At 43.0% G+C, this 17,025-nt stretch overlaps 1 protein-coding gene across 1 annotated transcript in view; it reads right to left on the bottom strand.

Annotated features, from left to right (window-relative positions):
* Positions 1 to 17,025, bottom strand: part of UBE2I (ubiquitin conjugating enzyme E2 I) — a 210,087-nt gene that overhangs the window by 164,069 nt on the left and 28,993 nt on the right. The gene's annotated exons all lie outside the window — the stretch shown is intronic.

A 17,025-nucleotide genomic window follows, 5' to 3' on the forward strand; every position in this document is an offset into this window, starting at 1 on the left:
TACATGTTGATAAGACTAGTTTGATTGCCCACTAGAGTACTGTATTTGCCCGTAAAAGGACTAAAACTCTTGAATTTTGCTCAGGAAGAAAGATGTGATACTATCATCCTATGGAAGATGAATCTGAGGAGGCAACACAAAATGCACCTCAAACACAGCCAGTGCCCAATTACCTACAAGTATTCCGCCCAGACAAATCCTATTTTGAGTAGCACTATTCTTCCAAGAGCCTGGACTGTACTACATTAACCAGAAAAACAGATAGGTAGGGTAGATATGTTGTGGTTTCAAGATCTCTAAGGAGTAGAAGAGTCATCTTAGCTAGTGTGTTAGCCCCAATGTAGGCCAATATAGCTTCCTGGTGCCCTTTGATAATAGACTAGCAGGTTTGCCAAGGAAAGACTTGATAGTCATAGGGGCTTTGGATTAATGTGGAATGCATGAAAGGACAGACCAGGAACACATCCCTAATACTCAGAAGCTTTCACCAAAACCCTTAAGAGCACCCTGCAGTTACTAGTTCTACACAAACCTTGGCGGTAACAGCATCTTTAACAAGGGGATTATATTTTCTTTTCTCACTTCCACAGAGAATATTTGAGAATCAACAACACCCTAGCAAAAATTCCTCCTGATGCCCCTCATTCGTGACACTAAGGTAACTTCCCAACATACACTCGGATCTTGCCCTGATTGTACTATCCAACCTCTGGAGCTGGCAAGCTGCTCTTAGTGGGCAACATGGAACTTGCATCTAGTGTTACGTATGAACTCAGTTTTAAAGTCAGATGTAAGATTGATTGTTTTTTACCACTCAGCTCACCAAGCGAGGTTGCTCATGCATACAACTGAGATGACTATAAAGCTATTGTAAAAGGCAAAACTATAGGTGCATTAGCTAATTTAAAGAACTCAAGAGCAAAGGAGCAGGATCTCCTTGAAGAAGAGCTACAACAACTGAAAAGAAACGGAATATTAAGCTCAACATAAAGAAACTTCATATAGTGACATTCCTGAGAGAGAAACACAGCACAATGGCCACTATTACAGCAGAGTTAACCCTAATCTGCATGACAAAATATTGATTCACAAAAATATTGTAAAAAAAAATTATTAACAAAAATATTCTCATCCTATACTTAAGCAAGAAAAACTGAAATTTTGACTACACAAATATTGCTGTTAAAAATATCTAATAGCTAACAAAAATAAAGAAATAAAAAATATTGCAATCGCCTCTAACATATAGAACACTACCAAATATAAAAAACAGCAATATTGAGTACCAAAATATTGTTAATAGTATATAAAAAGTAACTATATTTACATTTTAAACTAATATTTTAAAATGGAAAACACCTAAATAACAAATATTGAGCTTAATTTATTAAATATATAAACACAACTTAAAAAAATATATCAATAAGATCACTTTACAAATCTATATGCATATATCCAACATTTAAAACAAATAAAATGAAAACAATTAATAATGCACCTATGAAAAATAGGTATATAATAAAACAAAACATTAACTTAAATACATTTCATAAATATAGCTTCAAATTTAAAAATATATATAATATTAACATATAAACACGAACTAGCATCCACAAAATGTAGATTCAACTGATTAAAAAAAATCAAACATAAAAAAAATATAAATGTACAACTAAGGGACCGATATATACCCTTTTTCAACTGCATTGCCACTATAAAAAGCACACAAAAATTGCATTAATTTGCAATAAAAACAGCAAGACATGAAGAATGCGGCATGCTGCTAGACACTACATACAGAAAATGAAGCATCCAAGTACCAAAATGAAAGCCAACTCAAAAAAAATTCACATAACCTAAATTAATTATAACTAATGCCAACGTCATAATTTAGAATTTAAACACAAAAAGTAATATAATACTTCCTATTTATATCATCCTAATATCGGAAATACATGCACAGAAATTCCAAAAACACAAAGACAAAAATAACAGAATCAACTTTCTAAACTGCAAACTTCACAAACACACTATCACAAGGAAGTAAATATAAATTTAAAATAAGAAGACACAACCTAAATATAGTTTCAAAATGAAACAAGTACAAAATATCCTAGAAATTATCAAAACTATTTTTGAAACATATAATTCTAACAAACCTTCTTTTTTTTAACAGGCAAAATTGAATTCAAGCAACTGTTCCACAATTTGAAAAAATAAATGAAGACTTCAGCAAACAGATGTTCAAACTAGAGCAACATCATATATGTATAAAATGTGAAATCATGTAATGCACTTTTAAATATTGATGCTAATTAAAAATGTACACGCATTTAATTAGTATAGGACTTTAAAGTTTACAGACTTAATGGGGGGAAAAGCAACTTATATCACATCTCAGAAAGAAAAACTTGTCTCACATGGGATACACTTAGGGAGCACAAGCATAGAAATATACACTGGAAATTCACAAAGTATTATTTAATGTTTTTTATAGGAGGATATTACTAGAAACGATGTACTAAACATTTGAGAACATAAGCACCTGACAAATGTCACAGAATTAGAAGTTGTAAATGTTCTACAAAGCCTTTGGGAAGCAAGCACTAGTTCCCAAGAACCAGCAGGAATAATAAATAAAAAATAATTTCATAAGTTCCTGACTACTCTACAGGGCAACTCCCAGGCATTCCAAACTTAAAATATAACTTACGGTTTTGTCACTGATGTCCATGATTTAAATTTAATGCACACAAAATACATTCTCTAAAATAAAAAATCCAACCAAAAATGCAATAGATTAAAAAAAATATTGACTGGAAAAAATCACTATCTTCAGAACCTTCAAAAACATTAAGAGGCCGATCACAATGTCGTTCAGAAACTCTTCTGACCGAATCTGGTTCTGCGAGTCCGACCTACAGCTTACGATGCTACCCAACATCATTTGTTCGGACTTGCATTGACTTCAATGGGAATCTGTGTCCCGAACGAGAACACAGGCTCCCATTGAAACAAGCATTGGCCATGCCAATTGGTTTCGCCATATTAGTGTATTATGAAAATATGTCCTCGGTGCAGTGCAGATTTGGAAAAGCCCGACCCTGCTGCAGCCATGGTTGGAGGCGCTGAGGAACAGACAGCAAAAAAACTGGGATTTGTGTATTGTCTTTGTATTTTTTTAATCTACCACTTACACAGGATTAAAAATCTACTTGGAGCGAGCTGAGAAGAAAAGATTGTAAAGTGTAGATAGATGCTATAGTAAATGACAGACTATATGACACTGTCTGTCTCGTATTTAGCATTTAAATTTTTTTTAATGAAATATTGAAGTTTTTGTTTATAGTTACCATAGGGCACGTTTGCAACACTCTGGTAGAGAGTCAAGCTTATTTGACATGCCATGAAAGTTCTTGGATATTTCAAGAGTTCCTTTTCAGAGTGTATAAGTTCTGGGAATTTGTGAGAAAAGAAATGTGCTTTATAAAAAATTACTTTGACACTATTTTTTAAAATTGCCTCGAGTGAGAAGTGTCCCAGCCCTTCTGAGACAACAGGACGCATTTTATGTGCTCTCTCTCGATGCCTGCAGTTTGTGATAGGTGATGGGTGTTACTCCACACCATCTCCAAACATTTCCAGTGCCGTTGGTCACCCCACATGTATACCCTTTCTAACATGAACTTCTTTCTTTAGCCAACGTTTCCTGGCAGTGTCTTTACTAACACTTCTCTCTCACAGTTTCCTCACCCCTCATCTCCTTCAGAGGACCCCTACCCTTCACTTCAGGTCTGATGTCACATAGGTTGAATGCTGTGCCCCACAGCTCAGCAACCTTGCCCCCCAGGTATATTCAGAAGTTGCCACCTATCAGTGTCAGCACACTAAAATAATTCATTTTACAAACTGGATATTCCCAGTTTGCCCATTGTATCACCCATAGAAGGGTGGGTGACTGCAATAGTCGGCTGGACTAGCTTGTCTGAATGTGACTCTGCTCACAGTGATCAAATGTGGCTTTTTAAACTTTTAATGGAAAACTGAGCTGAGAAATTAAAGAAATAGCATGTTTCTTAGGGGCTTGTCTTCCCTTTTGTGTAAGCGCATCCACTGTAATATATAAGGAAAGAATACACTTGCAAACAATTTTATACATTCCAAACAAATTCCACAGAAACACACCGAGGGAGACGAAAATGAAAGTCCACCGCGAAAGAACCCCACCTTGACCAAAAACTGGCCTGTACATGTCACTAAAGCTGGGCTCAACCCAGGAGCATGTGTTGCCTAAATCAGTACCAAGCTTGCTTATGAGTTTGTACACAGCAGATGCCAACAATACACACCGTCAAAATACAAAAGCCCAGAATGAAATAGAGCAAAGCCTCTCTAAGCAACACCATTCAGATAGGTCATGGGAACATATTTTGCTCTGACTATCTCAAGCTGGTTTTTCAGAAAACAGCACATTTAAGGTTAACTATGCATAGCCCTGCTAGGCATTAACATGACTTGTGTGGTTATCCATGATTCTAGTGTATAGCCGAAAACAAAAATCCCTTTCTAATACACAGAGCATGTAAATGAGACGTAACTATATAAAGCTGGGGAACCAGTTTCGGGTCTGGCCGGAAGTTCAAACACCATGTGATTCTGCGCAAATCACTTAACCTCTCCATGCCTAAAAATCAATGTGTATATCTGTAACGCAACTGGTATTGTGTAAAGCGCTCTTCGGGTGGAGTTCACGCTATTAAAAACAAGCAACAAGTAAACTGTAGAGTGAACAACTTAAGCATGTGTTTCCCAGTGCCGGTAGTACAAAATCCACTATTCCCTTGAAAACAACACACACCATATGTCCAGCCACCAAAACTACAGGGCCCCAACAACTGTCCAGAGTAAAAAGAAATTTGAACTAACTATATACAATGGAAAAAAATCAAAAACCCACGCCGCTGCCCTGCCTTAACCCTCTTACCTTCATACCGAATGGGTGTTTCTCTCTCTTCTTGTGTAAAGTAAACATTCCCGCCCCTGCTGTAAATATACGGGGCTCCCCCCTCAATAGCAGCATCCAATCTGCGACGTCATTCTCAGAAGTGGAAATTCTCCAATGTAGGTATCGAATAAATGGGGGAGAGTGCAGGCGCCATTTCTAAGAGGTATAATTCACCCATAACACTGATTAAGGTAGAAAGTCTCCGCCGTGTATTATATTGAATTATAACGGAATGCCGTGTTTGTACACCGACCGCCCTCAGATGATGTTGATCAATATTTTACGAAAGTTAGGTGACGGGCTGTTCATAATTTGGGTGCCACCATATTTACAATGTCTGACCCCTCCTCAAAATGAATACTAACGGGAAAATTGCCGAAATTGAAAATGGGAAAACAAAGAATCCCATCATGTTTAGAGACTGTAAGCTGTCCCAAAATTAATCAAAATACACGCACACATCCGAGACCCTGAAAGCAAAGAGACAGCGCTGAGGGGCGAGTGCAGATGCTGCGGGCAAAGCCACAAAGAGTGCAAAGCCATCCACCAATCACGCACCAAACAAGCACTGAAAATGCAATATGACTCTTATTTACAAGAGACATATTGCATTTTCCACAGAAGTGCGGGCGTGAAAGAAGGCATGGATGGGAGGGGGTGGGTGGGGGGGGGGGGTGCTGGCCTGAGAAGTCACGAACTGCAGGATGGAACAGGATGGAACAGGAGGAGACAGGGAAACAAAACGTTTTTTAAAGGTAAAGGGGCCGATAGCTGTGGAAGAACAATAATGACAACATGGCCGTCAGCAGGCGGGATTAAGTTTACATAAACCAATCAGCATGCAGCATTTACGATTGCGGCCAATGACAAAGATAGATAGAAAATGGGCGGAGCTTCCCCCACTATAGTGTATACAGCATCTTTCGTCGAGACAGCGCATGCGCTGCCTAGGCAAAACCTAAAAAGGGGTGGTTGGGGAAATCCTTGCACCCTGTGTCAGGCACCTCATGGTGCCTGCCACATTGTGCATGGTTGGAGAGAGGGGTCCCTTGGGTACCCCACGGGCCCCAACGGAGGCCTCAGGGTGAAGGGGGGCCTGCTATTGGCCCCCAAAGTCAGATTCTGACAGCCGTTTCATGTCGGAGAGACTGAATCGGAACGGCTGTCCGAATTGGTCATCGTAATCGCTCACTCGGAAACCGTGTCCATAGAGCTGTAAGATTTGACTCCAAAAGACTTGGGCTGTCCGAATGCCATTCGGAACCAAATCGGACAGCCCGAACGGTTTCCAGGCATCCTAATCGGTCGTTTGGAAATGTGTACGATTTGGTCGGAAACATAGGTTCCAAATTGGATTCTGAAATTCCGAATCTTATTCAGAGTCTTTCCGAGCAACATCGTAATTGGCCCCCATAAAGTAACATAGAAATAACACTCCATGAAAATGAAAAATAAAGGAAACTAAATGTAATGTGGGGTAAATATAAGCAATTTTATTTCCTTTTTTTAGAAAAAAAAGACGAAAGTCCCTGAGTCTAATAAAAACTCTTTTAAAAAAATTACGAAATACCCACCTCCCCAAAGCAAATACCCCATAAACATTACAAACAGCAAACCATTAATTATAAAGAAATGTACATACAATATAAAAAAAACTTTACATTAAACCATGTGTAACATATTAAGGCCTACCACACTACACTACATACTCTTAAACTGCAACCTTACACTTAAACACTACAAACAGAACAAAACACTAATGTGCTCCAACTATACTTACCCTAATCACATCTTCCTAGTCACCAAATATCCAAATAGTAACTTAAAGTACTCTTACTTAATTGACGACCTCAAGAATGAAGTCAGTAGGCATCAGAACAACTTACCTGCACAGCTAAACATCGACGCTCCCTGTAACACAAAAGACATAAAAGACTTACAAATCAGCGACACAGTTTCTCCCCAAGAAGAGAAGAGCTTGGGCATTGAGCCTACAGCGATGGTCGACGAGACTGGAACAAAACCAGGCCCCAATAATCTCGAACTCCATCACACCGTAAAGCCGGCAAGCCCAGAAACTTACCATCTTTCTAGAAAAAATAAGAAAAAACTAAAAAAGCTAACAAGCAGAGAAAAAACAAATCTTTCACCAATGGTTCGATCCGGCAATGGTTGCTGCCTGAAAACTAGCCGACTATCACTCATACCGGCACTCAAAACACGACCTGCCACTTAAACACTACTAAAATGACAGGGAAAAATTCAGCATACCCAGAAGTCCCAAACGCCACCAACCCTGACACTAACCTGAACATAATGGACCACCTGGCAGTCCGCCAGCCAGCCTCCACGACGTTGTGCGCACAAAAACACGCACTGGATCCACAAGGACAACAAGCCGGGGATGCAACTCAGGTCCCACCAAGAGACCGTGAAGTCCATCTAAAAAACCATCAGCTTTGTGAACAATTGAAGATAAGAACGAGCGGAATGACCCAAGTGCCTCAAGACATCCAAAAAACAATCACTCCGTTTATAATGTTGTTGTTGTTGTTATGTTGTAGGTTTTTATTATGCGCACAGCTACTCCAGCTAAGGAGCGTCCTGGCGCATTGACAAGGAAACAGCATAAGAAACATAACACAGCTAAAAGAACCAAAGAGGACCACTCTAAATACATAGCACAGACTGGGGGTAAAAAACTAAAACAGGAATGTTTTCAGGGCTTTCCTAAAAGCCATAAGATCCTCTAACAGGCGCAGTTCCACCGAGAGGGAGTTCCAAGCTGATGCCGCCTTTACACCAAAGGAACGGCCGCCCATGCGGCAGAGCCTGTATCTGGGGACTACAGCCAGGGCCTGGCCCTGGGAGCGAAGAGCGCGAGTAGGGACGTAAAGGGAAAGAGAGCCAGACAAAATTTCAGGACCCATGCCTCTCAAGATCTTAAAAGAGAGGCAGAGTATCTTAAAAAGAATCCGCTTCCGTATTGGGAGCCAGTGTAGGGAACGAAGAACATTCGCGACCGAACAGAATTTAGGGAGGCCGACAATTGCCCTGGCTGCGGCATTTTGTACTCGTTGTAGTCGAGTAAGTTCGGCCTGGTTGGCCCCGGCGAGAAGGGAACTCGCGTAATCCAGGCGAGAGATGACAGTAGCCTGGATTACAAGCTGTCTGGTTGGGGCATCAAAGTACTTAAGAACAGGTCTTAAGCCTCTCAACAGACCAAAACAGCAAGCCGCTGTTCTTTTAGTGTGCCCCACGAAAGTCAGGCCCGAGTCTATCCACACTCCCAGATTTTTCAGCTCCAAAACCGGCGCCGGGGATGGTCCCAGCTCAGATGGCCACCATTGGTCGCCCCAGAGTTCCGCTCCCCTGCCGACAACCATAACTTCTGTTTTAGTGGCATTCAGCTGGAGACAGTTCCCTGTCAACCAGCTAGCCACCGCCTTCAATCCATCCTGAAACCTGGGGCCATCCACTTCCGCGTCCCCGCTGAGAGTAACCGCCAGCTGTGTGTCATCGGCATATGAGACCAAAGTTAGGCCCCACTGCCTCGCGACATCAGCTAGCGGTCTCACGTAGAGATTAAACAACGTGGGACTCAGCGAGGATCCCTGTGGGACCCCATGGCCAGTGGTTGGAAGTTGGACTTGAAGGGAGAGATGGAGACACAGAAGGAACGATCGCCAAGGTAGGAGCGGAACCATTGCAGGGCCTGTCCACCGACACCTATCTCCTCGAGCCGATGCAGGAGGATGCTGTGAGAGACGGTGTCCAAGGCGGCGCTGAGATCTAACAGTATCAGCGCCGCCGTCTGTCCAGCATCCAGCACCGCATGGAGATGTTCCACCATCACAAGAAGGGCGGTCTCCGTGCTGTGACCAGCACGGAAGCCGTTTTGTGTGGGGTCGAGGGCATTGGCTCGTGTGAGGTACTCAGACAGGGCCAAGTTGACATGGGCCTCTGTTATCTTCGCCGGCCAAGGCAGCAGCGAGATGGGACGATAGTTCTCGGGCTTAGAAGGATCCAGGGAAGGCTTTTTGAGGATGGGAGACACCACCGCCTGCTTCCACTTAGTTGGAACCACCCCTGTCTCCAAAGACAGGTTGACAAGGGAACACACCGCAGTGCGCCCCATAAAGGCCTGCTCTCTGAACAGGGCGGGCCTAACTGGATCGGATGGAGAGCCAGATTTAACTCGCAGAGCGAGTTTGTCGAACCCATCTAAGGGAAGAGGGGGAAAGGAGAGCAGGGTGGTAGAGTGTGGTGTCACATTAGAACTTCCCAAGTCGATCCCTGTGTTAGGGAATGCTCGATAGATTGTTTGAACTTTCCCCAGGAAATTAGCAGCCAGGGATTCACAGTGGGAGATAGAACTCACCACTACAGAGGAAGTTCGCTTCGCTACCAGATCCTTCACGGCCTTGAAGATGGTCTTCGACGGGTTTAGGCTGCAGCGAAACTCTGCGGCATAGTAAGCTGCCCGAGCTCGGCAGATGGCATGATGGTAAGTCTTGGTAGATGCGACATATGCAGCTTTTAAATCAGCTCCATATGTCTTGTGCCAAGCTCTTTCTGCCCGTCTACAGGCCCTCTTCAAGGCACGCAGGGCACTGTCATACCAGGGGCTCGACTCTCTAGTGCTGATCTTACTTGATGTAATGGGAATCAGAACGAGCCCATAGGGATCCTCAAGGCAACTTCGAGCCTAACTTCGAGCCCATTGGGAACCGGGCCCTGAACTGCTGCCCATCTAGACCACCCCCTGAGACGACATCACAGCAGACAATAGCCTTACCAAATCAGGGACAAGTTAGCCCGGTCACCACGGCACAGGCAACTTCCATCCCCTTGCAGGCCAACGAACTGAAGGATGTATATTCCACTCACAATTCAACCCTTACAAACCATCATGATTGGAAAATACTACTGTACCCTGGATATGTCTCACAGGGCAAGTGGGACTTTCTCAACCGCAGTAATCTTTTAAAACTCTGTTCAAATATCCCTGGTCTAGAAAGGATAAAAACAACAGACATTGAGAGCATTTCCTTCCTCACTTCAGACCTCAATGAGATAAACGAGACCACAGAGCTAACCTTTACTAGCCTATCCATGGCAGAGGCCGTGAAGAGAAACCATACGTTACTGGAAAGCTGGGGCATAAAAATAAAGACTCAGCCCGTACTAAAATATCCATCAATTTTAAAAATCCGCTACCTGAAGAATTGCGCTGACATCCAGGAACAGACCATTGGGAGGAACTCAGGTGTGAACGCCCCGCTCGATCGAGCACCACATGCGGGGTCCATCCTCCAGGGGACCAAAGGCAGCATGAGCATAGGTCTCACTAATGAAACTCCTATTAAAATAACAACAAACTTGGGTCAGAGCAAACGCTTCTGCTCAATTAGGGGGAGCGCCAGCAAAGACTGGTCCTGGCTGCCGCAAGCTTTAAATCCCAGCTCCTAACATCCATCTTCCCGAAAATAAGGATCGCAACCAGTACCGGCCAATAAATGGCCAAGACAATCACACAAACCGAACATCGACCACCAGTAGATTGAACATCATGACCTGGAACGTTGCAGGGATTATAAAGCTCGTTCAAAACCAAGCTGCAGTGGCATTCTTGGAAGAAGCAGATATAATTTGCACCCAAGAAACTTGGGCAATAAAACCTATATCAATAAGAGGGTATGCAGAATACAGCAAATCAGCCACCAAGAATAACATATTTGGAAGACCCTCAGGTGGGATATCTATCTACATCAAGCACTCATTGAACCTCGAATTCACAGAAATAAAAAGCCTATCAAATATGTTCTTGGCGGGCATTCTGAAAGGCCTCCACTTGACCAACGTGTCACTTTCAATATTGTTAATCAACGTTTATCATAACCTTCATGGGCCGAGGGCTAAGGAGAATTTGATCCTGCTAACAAGCCAGCTAGAAGCTCTGCTATTACAACATCCTTTAAAGGAATGTATTATCCTCGGCGACCTTAATATACACAACATAGGGGTCACGGCAACACAAAGCTATCACCCTGGGGCCAGCAACGCACTGTACGCTTTAATAAAATCCTACAATCTGGCAACAGCCCACTCCATCCTCTTAAAGAACAACCCTGGAGCTTTAGTTGCCCCCACCTATAACAATCAAACAATGATTGATTATATTATATTAAGCGAGAACTTACAACTTTCGATGTCAAATTACACAGTGCATCAGCGAAATGAAAGCGATCACGCCACCTTAACTCTCACACTGAACCTGACAGCAGAAGAAATTCGACACAGGACACACTGTATCGGGGCTCCAAATGGTGAAGAATTGTACAAGCTACCTAGAAGAATCAAATGGGGCCCGGCACCAATGATCAAGTTCAACGATTGGATAAATACATGGGCAGGCTGGCCATCGAGCACCCATAACACGGGCGCAATAGAAGAATGGGACAGATTTGCCTGGAACTTAGCGTCCTTGCTTCGAGGAGATACAGCAAGCACAAACCGATGGCATCCACCATATACATTTGGATTTATTCCGGCAATCAGACTACTAAATGCCAAACGTAAAGCATATCGGAAAAACGGCACAGCATCGGACAAAAAGCTACTAAAAGAAGCAGCAAAAAGCCATTCAAAGAAGGTGTGGGCCGCGAAACGTGAACATTCCGAGGGACAACGGCTGAAAATCTTTGACTTGCTGAGACCCTGCAAATCCCAAGAGTTTTGGAGCTATTTAAACACCTTAACTCAAGGAAAAAACCATAGAGAGAATTCCCTCGACGCACATACCTGGGTTGCCCATGTCAAACCTTTATACAAAGACGATCGAAGTAGATCTTACTTAAATAAAGCCCTCGCAGGAAGTGAAGAACTAGACACCATTGCCCACACAATGGTCACGCCAGAAAAAATCTTTAGTTTCTAAGATTTAAAAAAAAATCTGACAAAATGGGGCACCGGGCCCCAACGGCCTTCCTGGCTCCCTGTTCAAGGCGAACATAGAATTCTGATCTGAGAATCTGACCCAACTGTAACATAACAGCTCTTTCATACCTAGTCCACCATGCACTGTCGCGCAAAAGCCTTCCTCTCTTCGCTTGCTTCATAGATTACTCCGCTACGTTTGACGGGGTAGACCGCGCAATTCTTTGGAAGAAGCTGGCACTTTGGAACATCAACCCAGCCCTGCTGAAAGCAATCCAGTCTCTGTACCAAAGAACGTGGGTCAGAATCAAACTTTCGAGCGACTCCGCTTCAGAGAAAATCAAAACGGACTGTGGCCTAAAGCAAGGGTGCGTTCTAGCACCGCTGCTGTTGAATCTATACACAGCTGACATGGACCAAGCCCTCATCGGAGCAGCTCTAGCCACACCAAGGATCGGGGGCACTAAAATACAGTTCATGCAATATGCCGACGACTTGGTACTCTTGGATCACACCAAAATAGGCCTACAAAAGGCATTGTCGGCCCTGGCAATCTGTAATGATAAAAATCGGTTGGTGGCCAATCCATCTAAATCAAAAATTGTAATCTTTGGACACTATCATAAAAAAAAAACTAGCAAAATGGAGTCTTGGTCACCTGACTCTGGAATGCACGCAGCAATACAATTACTTGGGCGTCTGGTTCCATGAATCGGGGCGCCCTGGAGCCCATTTAAGGAAAATTCAAAGCAAAGAGAAAGCCATCATCTACGCCCTCTGCAAACTACAAGCTACCCTACACAGCCCCACAACGATGGCCATCCAAAGAGTTCTAAGGGCAAAACTAATGCCCGCCCTTAACCACGCCCAACAAAAATTAACCAAGGACCTGGAAAAAATCAATTGTAGCGCATATAAGAGATTATTCCACTCACCCGCGTGCACCAGAAACACTCTTGTGCGACTAGAATTTTCTTTGAACCAACAAAAGCTGGAAGAGATGGCTGCCTTGAGCAAATACTTTTATCTTACTACAGCGGCACAAGAGAAAACAATGAAGGCAGTTCTAAAAAACATCTTTCTGGAACCAGGGAACCCTTGGTCAGCGACCCTTGCCGCGGCCACTGATCTCCTCAACTTAGCCATAGAAAACTGGGACTCTGAGCTAATTAACTACTCTGGCATCAAAAGCACAATCAAAAAGCAAGTCCGCATTTGCTCTCGCGCCTCGGACTTGGAATTATTGGCAAAAAGAGGCCTCCACGAGTTCCAAAGTCTCCCACAGACAGCGTACAACTCTAAACACCACCTCACGCAGGCAGTGGGTCGCACAGCATTACATAGGATCTTAGCATACAGACTACATCCCCTGCCACTCAAAGAATTATATACCACCAAGTCGATAGGATCAGAGATTAAGGAATGCAGGCTCTGTGAGTACAAACGCGAGTCTTTGGCCCACCTCCTACTTTGCTGCCCGGCCCTGCGCATAGCTCGCAGCCTCTATCTTAGGCCCATCATTTTACAACTGGGGACGCGCACTGCAAAGGAGGCAGTTAATCAATTATACACGCTGAATACAGTAAAACAGATGGCCACGTTTGGCAAATTTATCCAACAGACCCGTATGAAGCTGATGGCCATCTCGGGATAAATGACCAGAGATTTAGACAACGCATGTTGGGCAACAAGGCTATGGACATCACTCCTCTCAGCCTCCAAGTATTCAGATCTTAATCACACAGACATTCTTTTAATATGACGATTTTCTTCTTTTAACATTTGTAACTTTTGCATCTTGTTTTTAATGTAATGGTTTTAAGTAACCAAACAATAAAATTATTCATTCATTCATTCATTCATTCATTCATTACTCTTACTTAATCTCTAAAGCGGCAGCAGGTAACCACAACTGACAGGAAAATCGAACAAACCAAAAGTTTGATGAATAGACTAAAAAAATCAAGGTAGCTGTAAAAAATAATGGCAGATAAATGAAAATAAAAAAGGCTAGCTATCCATAGAAACTAATGGGACTAGAAACGTGTGAAAATAATAGTTCCATGAGGTAAAAAAAATTGAAAAACAATGTTTACAAATTAATATAAATTATATACACTTTAGAAAAAATAAATGTATGGAAATGATTTAAAACGTTATAGTTTTAATTTTGCACTACTTATTAATTGCATATGTTTTTCAGAAATGTCAAAAATATAAATGTAAAAAGTAAAATGTGTTTCTTAAAAAATATTGTTTAGAAATATATAAAAAAATATTTTCGTATGCTGAAATGTAAAATGTACATGTTAAATGCTTTGCTAAAAAAGCAAACTATAAAGATGTTAAAAAATATCAAAATAAATGTAGTAATGTTTATTTATTACAGTATATGTTAAAAGTGTTTACAAAATATACAAAACATATTAAAAGTATGTGAAATTTGAAAGCATTTGTAAAAAAGTACCCAATTGTGTGTAATAAATTAGCGTTCAAAACAAAGGGGTCGATTAGGATCGCGGACGGACTTGAGTCCGTCCGCAACCCCTGAGGAGGAGGGAACGTCCGCATGGGCTGCGGCGTTCCCTCCGATCAAATTAGGATGTGACCGCCAGGGTGGCGGTCACATCCTCTATCTCTAACATTGCGGCGGGTGCAGCTTCAAGCTGCACCCGCCGCAATGTAAAAAATCCATGCACAGCATTTGCGTGCACAAAGCGGCAGGCACCGCGCGGTGCCTGCTGCATTGTGCACGCAAATGCAGGGGGGTACCATAGGTACCCCCCATGTGCACCCCCCACCCCACCTTCACCCAGGGGGCCCGCAACGGGCCCCCGAAGTGAAGGTCCGTATGCTTTTCCACGGCGGTAAAGCCGCCGCGGAAAAGCATATATTTTCAGACATCCTAATATGCCTGGCGGTGTCTGATAGACACCACCAGACATGTTAGTGCTTTTCCGCCGCGGTCGCCTTCCGACCGCGGCGGAAAAGCGGCGGACAGATTATCAGACCCACCAGCCATCCTAATTTGGCGGTGGGTCTTTGGAGTCTCCGCCGCGGTTTTTCCGCATCCTCCAGGCCGGCGGACACTTCCGCCGGCCCGGAGGATGCGGAAAAACCGCCATCCTAATCGGCCCCTATATGTTTAAACATTATTTGTAATAATGCAACAACAATACACTATAACACACACATTGAAACCAGGTATACTTTAAAGAGGGTTTATGTACTATTCCCACTCCAAGATAAGCTATATTTGGGAATAAGTTGGACATTGAACGGATTACATTTACCATTCACACTTCAGTCTAAGGGACCCAGTGGAAGGTGTTGGACATTGAAGATGTGAAATTTACTTTTCATGCTCCAATCTATGCTACACTGGCAAAAGTGTTGGACATTGAAGGATTTACATTTACTATTCCCTTTCCAATCTAAGGTACAATGAGGAAGGTGTTGGGCATTCACAGGGTTAAATTACTATTCTCACTCCAATCTAAGCTACATTGGAGAAATTGTTTGACTTTGAAGGGGTGAAAGTAACTATTCCTATTCCAATCCGAGCTACCCTCGGGAAGATGTTGGACTGTAAAAGTGGTAGATTTACTAGTACTACTCTAATCTTATCTTCATTGGGGAAAACGTTGGACATTAAATGGGTTAAGTTTACTATTTTACTCTAATCTGAGCTACATTGGGGAAAGTGTTATACATTGAAAGGGATAAATGTACTAGTCCGACTCCAATCTGAGCTACACTGATGAAAGTGCTGGACTTTTTCCACACTCCAATCTAAGCCTTATTGGGAAGCGGTGGACATTGAAGAGGTTAAATCCACTATCCCCACTCTAATCTAAGCTTATTGGAGAAGGGTTTGACTTTAAGTAACATAGATTTGCTCTTCTCTTTGTCTATTGTCATGACTTGAGATTTGAAGGGACCTAAGTTAATGGTTTGAGTATGATTGATCAGGAAACTCTGAAACCAGCTATGGGCTTTGCCTACGACACCAATCTTGAAAAGTCTTTGGACCATGATCGAGACTGAGAGCACGCTATAAGTATATAAATATAGAAGTAGTCAGGAATAGTTTCCTAGTGCACAGCATGACTTACAGGTGCAATGCTAATATCTAAACACTGTCTTCCCCAACATTTAAATTCCTGTTTAAGTTAGCCAAAAGAGTTCATGCAGTTCTGACTCACCTGGTCCCCCCAAGGTTCAGATGCCAATTATATCTCACCCTTCACAACCTGGTCTTACCTACCACTTCTCATAGTATCCCTCAGTCCACAAAGGGGTAATATTAGTCAAGCTGTTCCTCCAACCAGACATAGTCCTGACACCCTTCATACCTCAATGACAGTTACCAGCCTCGACTTAGGAATCCCCCCATGAAGGTAATGCAGATATGTCCTGTCTCTCAAGCCAACTCTGTCCACCCCAATCAAATCTTCCTCAAGTTGGGGCTAGGGGCAATATTGGATCTCTGGTTGCTGTGAGGTTGAATCGGAGGCTCTCCCATGGGTTCTGTCTGAGGAGGGGCACAATACAGAGCTGCTCGATCTCCTTTGTTGCCATCCACTCTCGCAGCAATCGCAGGGTCCTCATAAGCACAGCTACCATGGCTTTATATGGATGTTTGAGGGGGCTCCATATGTGCCCCCCTTTCCTCATGGCAGAGGCCGCAGAGGGACGGGGGCCTGCTGGGGCCACCTAAAGTATGTTTCTGACAGCCTTTCAATGGCAGTCAGGCCACCATTGAAAGGCTGTCTGAAAGGGACATCGTAATCCATAGGGCGTTTGTAGGGACTTACATTTCGACCGACAGTCGGACGGGCTCGGAATCGTCGGTTAATTCCTCTGCAGCTGCCTCTGACCGCCACGCATCATAATGCGGCAGTCGGACTGTGACACCAGATGTCGTTCAGTGAGCAAGAATGTAGGGTACCTTTTGTGAATAAGTTGATCTCAAGGAAATAGTATCCTATGCCCTAGCAAAAGAAAACTCTCTCTCCTCTCCCCAGTTTGCAATCTTCATCCAGGTCTAAGTGTTGAACTATATAAACCAGGCTCCATGT

Source organism: Lissotriton helveticus, chromosome 10 (assembly GCF_964261635.1).
Source record: "Lissotriton helveticus chromosome 10, aLisHel1.1, whole genome shotgun sequence".
Classification (NCBI taxonomy): Eukaryota; Metazoa; Chordata; class Amphibia; order Caudata; family Salamandridae; genus Lissotriton; species Lissotriton helveticus.